The sequence below is a fragment of the Pelodiscus sinensis genome, chromosome 3 (genome assembly GCF_049634645.1).
Source record: "Pelodiscus sinensis isolate JC-2024 chromosome 3, ASM4963464v1, whole genome shotgun sequence".
Lineage (NCBI taxonomy): Eukaryota > Metazoa > Chordata > Testudines > Trionychidae > Pelodiscus > Pelodiscus sinensis.
In genome coordinates, this window is record NC_134713.1 from 7178772 (window position 1) to 7184270 (window position 5499).

Genomic DNA, 5499 nt, shown 5'->3' on the forward strand with positions numbered 1-5499 from the left:
ATGTAGTGATTAGCCACTGGAATAATTTACCAAGGGCCATGGTGGATTTCCTGTCTGAGCCAATCTCTGAATCAAGATCTTTTATGAAAATTCTGCCCTAGGAATTATTCTGGGGGAAGTTCTCCAGCCTGTTATACAGGAGGTCAGACCAGAAGATCATAAAGATCCATTCTGGCATTGGAATTGCTGAAAAGGAAGGATAAAGATTCCTCTAACTGTTCGGCACCCACCTACGTGCCTGGGGAGAGGGGAACCCAGTTATATGGAGGCGACTGCTGACCCAGCCACTCTTGGACAAGCTATTGTATTAACTTGTATATGAAAAAGCAGATCATCTTAAAAGTGCTACAGGAGAAGGAATGAAATACTGCCTAGAAGAGTGCACTTTACAATTACGTCTAAATTACATTTTTTTCAAAAGAGGATATGCAAATTCTGCGTGAATTTGCATATCTTCTTCCAAGCTCACTTTTGAAAGAGGATCTTTTGAAAGTGAAAGTAGTTTGGCTGCAGTTTTTTCCGGAAAAAAAACCTTTTTCGAAAAAACCGCATAAACCTCATTTTTTAAGGAAGAGCAGTTTTTTCAAAAAAGGGTTTTTTTCGCCCCAAAAAACCCCGTCCAGACTACTGACAGAATTTGCATATCCTCTTTTGAAAATAAAACGTAGTCCAGACATCGCTTAAATGAAAGCGGGGGAATGGTCCCGCTATTGTGGAGAGCTTTCCTGGCTTATATACCACCCCGGTGAAATCGACCAGTGAAATGATCTGAGTCCCCGCTCCCACTTTTTTTACCCAAAGGTCTCCTTGAACCTTAGGGCTCCCCTTCCACTCTCTTAGAGTAGCGCAGTCCTCAAAATCCCAGCAAGGCTGGGCCCAGGTTTTCTGGGGCTTAATCCTCGACCTTGGGGTCACTTGGGGCAGGGGCTAGGGTGTCCCCACTCCGGGGTGTTCTCTTCACACTGGATGCTTTCTTGACCCAGTGATCATTACATACAGTTCAAAGCAAATACAATTTATTAAACAGCAACTGATTAAAAAGAAAAGAATAAGGAAAAACAAGAAAGTTTAAATGAGAACACGCAGTCCTGCTCTGTAGCACGGGGACATCACAAACAGCAGACTGCAGAGTGTAAGGACAGTTCACAGTCTGTTCTTTATAGGCCCCGGGGCTCTTTCTCTGGCCCTGGCTGTGCTGCAGGGGGGGCTGCAGGTGGGACACGCTTGCTCTGGCAGTGACTACATGCCTTCAGGCTCTAGGTAGCAGGACCCCTCTCCCAGCTGGAGTTACAATCCCTCTCCAAGTCTGGCCTGCAGGGCCTCTTGGCTGGTGGTGTCTCCCTGCCCAGAGCCTCTCCCCTCACTTTGCTGGTCCCAGCTGATCACCACACTCAGCTGCAGACTGTGTTGCATTGCCAGACTCCAGCTCCTTGTGTTGCTTCTCTGACCCCTTTGGCTTTCTGGTCATTGGGCCCTGGTCAGCCTCGCATTGAAGGCCTGGTGGGAGGGGTTGAGGTGCCCAGTGTAGGGCTTCATGAGCCAGGGCTGTAGATGGTAGGCCGCATCCCCCCCAGGCAGACGGGCATGTCCACGTCCCCGACCCTGATGTGGCGGTCAGGGAAGAAGGTCCCGGCCTGCAGCCTCTGGCACACGGAGGAGTTCCGGTACACCCTGGTGTCGTGTGCCTTGCTGGACCAGCCCACATTAATGTCCGTGAACTGGCCCCAGTGGTCAGAAACGGCCTGCAGGAGCACAGAGAAGTACCCCTTGTGGTTCACGTACTGGGAGGCCTGGTGTTTTATTGCAAGATTACAACTATCATTATACCCTCTAAACTCCGCAGAAGTCCACATCCTGCTTTTTTACAAACTGCTTTTTCGCAGTTCCAAACACAGAATTCTCGAAGGTTGTTGACTCAGGCAGATGTTGTTATTGTTGGCTCAGGACTCTTGATTGGTTTCGTCCTTGGGATGCCCTGTCACGTGGCCAAAGCACTATATTTGTTGATTCTCTACAGATCTCCCCACGCCGAACTGGTTCCCGATGGATCAGTAGCAGTTCAGCGTGGAGAGCTTCCAGAGGGCGATGGACACACGTTTCTGGAGGGGGATGGCGGACCTCATGCGAGTGTCCCATCGCCGCAGAGCAGGAGCAAGCACCTTGAAGAGCTCCAGGAAGGTGTGCATCTTCATCCTGAAGTTCTGGGTCCACTCCTGTCTCCCAAGCGCTCCAGGACGATGCGGTCCCACCAGTCACTGCTGCTGTCCAGACGCCAGATGTGGCTGGGCACGCCGGCATCCGGGCGCCGCTGCGGCTCCTCCACCGCACCCAGAGAGGCCAGGCGGAGAGGCAGGGGGCTGACGTGCACCAGGTGGTGCCAGGCAGCCTCCAGCCATTGCTGGCAGGCTTGCAGCAGCAAGTCCACAAACTGCACCAGAAAGCCTAGGGCGAGCTCTGGCTCCATGTTGCCACCTGCAGCGGCGTCCCCGAAGGGAACCACCGACACAGACGGGCGCAGAGAAAAATGCTTTTCTGTCCCTCGACGAGGTAGACAAGCAAGCGGAAAAGCTGAGAACAAGCTGTCCAGGGGGGGTCACTTTAAGCACGAGCCTCAGATAGCCTCAGACAGCAGCCACACAAAGCAACTACTGACCTGATGCCCTGCCAGAACCGGTTTCAGCTGCCCTTAAGTGCGCCCCTGCGTCCAATCAGTGTGGACGCGCTAGTTCGAATTAGCAAAACGCTAATTCGAACTAGTTTTTAAGTCTAGATGCGCTAATTCGAATGAGCTAGTTCGAATTAGCGCTGTAGTGTAGACATACCCTATGAGATAAGGTTTTGGGGTGTTTTTGTGGGCCTCCACTTTTGTATTTGTTGTGCCAGAGCGCGGAACAGTCTTGACACTTCTATGGCCACGCCTAGGAAATGATTCTGAGCAAAGAAGAAGGAAGAGAACATTACTCTGTCCCGTCATACGCTCCCCCCGCCCCACACACCACCCCAAGAAGACTCCAGTCATTTAAAAATGCAGTGTGAAATATTTTATTCAGAGAAGGGGGACAAAACTCTCTCTCCATGCTGTGAGGTGTCCCCTTGTGCATTACTTCGGCACAGAATATTTATCAAATTCGGCAGCACCCAAATCCTCCGCTGCATCCAACGGTCACATGTACTATACATAAAAGGTCGACTATGGGCAGACAAGGACCCCATCCGCCGCTACCACACCTAGAAGATGGTGTATCATCACCTGCACAAGAGAAAAAGCAATGATTGGTGGATAGCCAGCACTGCAAATGGAGTATCATCAGTGGACTAGGGACTCTTGCTTGCCTCCATGGTCAATGTTGTTAAATGTGTGGTGCCTGAACTTCAGTGGTGCAGTGAGGTGGGGTGGAGGGGCAGTTGCTCCTGGGCTCCAGACTAGGGGGGCACCCAGTTAGTCCCCCTCCACTTCCCTTGTCATCCCCAACTTGCCTGTTCCTCCTCTGCCTGCCATCACCTGGACAACTCTCCTTCATCTCTACGGGCAGGTTAGTGCTTACGGGAGCCCAGCACCAAACTGGAGGGGGGTGTCTGAGAGAAGCCACGTTCTGTCTCTTTAAGGGAAATCTATCCTGCTCTGTTGTCTCCCCGCACTCCTGTTCTGTGCTCCTCTGAGTCACATGCTCCAGAGTGGAGCAGCTGTAAGTATGCACCTCTGGTAATCAGTTGGGCACACTGGAGAGAATCCGCTTACCCCTGCCCTTGGTGCTACTGCAACAGGAAACATAAGCAATAATAATCCCTACAGGCTACTTTATCTCTCACCTGGAGCAGCATGGAAGAGAAGGAGGGTCATAATAAGGAACAGGTAGAGGCCCTTCATATCGGGAGCTCAGCTGCGATCTCAGTGTCACTGCAGAGAAGAGGTGCCACTGCAGAGGAGTGAGATGGAGGAGGAGACAGGGAGCCCCAGTATTTATAGAGCTCTGTGGACTGAGAAGCATCGACCCATGGGATTGTAGGTGCCCCAGATGCATTCTGTAGCCAGAAGGCCTTGTAAATAGCTCCATGCATCACTTGCCCTGAACAATCACCCAGAGTTTCATACGTAAGCACAGGAGCTAACAATTCTCCTCCATAGAGACAGCGCGGCTACAGGAGGAGTGCTGGCCGTAGTCCAGTGGTCTTGTGATGGAACAGTTGGCTCCACTAGACAACTAGTGTGAAAGGGGTGTGAAAGTTGATAAAACAAGTGAAGGACAGAACACAATAGAAATAAAATCTTTTATAAATACCAGCCCTTTCAAACACTGCCCTCTGGTTAGAATGTCTTCCCTGTGCAGTGTTAAATCTCATTTCTATTCCTAATTCCCCTCAGACCACACCGATGCCCCACCTGGTTCCTTTCTCTCCTGGATTTTCCCCTTCCTCCTATCCCTACCTCAGACCTAGCACCCTGATTGTCTGCTTCTTCATCTCAGGCCTGATCTATACTAGACCAGGCAGGTCGGTTTAAGGTACAGGGCATCCCCACTATAAGTCGTCCCGGTATACATCCGTTCCACACTAAAGTCACTGACACTTGAAGGAACTGATGCGTTATAAGTCCTCCCATTCCCCGCTCTTAAGTCATGCCAAAAAAAAAGCTTGTGCAAATGGAAGCCAACTGCAGGAAAATATCCCCTGCTTTAAGTTTTTCTCTGTAAGTCCAAGTTTTTTTGAATGTATCTTGGACTTATAGTGAGGACAGCTTGTATACAACTCCAGCAATGCAAAATGCAAAATGCAAAATGCAAAATGCATAGCTGAAGTCAGTTTACCTCAAGCCAGGCTGTGGCAGCGTCCACCCAGAGGGAGGCCGACAGGAGGACACTACTGTCAGCTTCCCTTATTCCTTGCAGCATCAGGGGTACCAGATGCTGGCAGGGGCTGCCCTCAGTGTTCGATTTATGGGTCTACATTACACCCACTAAATCAAATGCTAAAAGATTCACCTCCAATCTTCTCACTAGTGCAGAGAGGAACTGCCCTTTTCTGAATTCTTGTTACTAGGCCTTACTTCCATCTCCTGGCCCACTAACTTCATCACCCATCCACCATGACCATCACACCAACCGGCACTGAACCCAAATGTACACATGGTACGTGTGCAAATTAGAAGTTGTTTCCTCTTAGGTACACCTCTCTGACAGGCAGAAAAAACTGGATGAATGATTGCAGCCCTGAACATACATAAAATCTTCATATAGTCATTTCCCTACTTGAATTACACTGGGGATTCACATTTCATTCCCCTCAAAGCTTAGTCCAATCTAACTTGATTTAATCAATACTTTCTTACACTGTGGTCAAGACAAATCCTTTATACTTTGGCACCTGCTAAACTTATGGGCTACGTCTAGACTGGCCTGATTTTCCACAAATGCTTTTAGCGGAAAAGTTTTCTGTTAAAAGCATTTGCGGAAAAGAGCGTCTAGATTGGCACGGACGCTTTTCTGCAAAAGCACTTTTTGC

General features: G+C 49.7%; 1 long non-coding RNA gene across 1 annotated transcript; it reads right to left on the reverse strand.

Annotated features, from left to right (window-relative positions):
• Positions 1-3026: 3026 nt before the first annotated feature.
• Positions 3027-4672, reverse strand: LOC142827732 (uncharacterized). The gene is made up of 2 exons (XR_012902436.1): positions 3811-4672; positions 3027-3250 (listed from the first exon to the last, which is right to left on the reverse strand). It is a non-coding gene; the product is annotated as an uncharacterized LOC142827732 (long non-coding RNA).
• Positions 4673-5499: the final 827 nt, after the last annotated feature.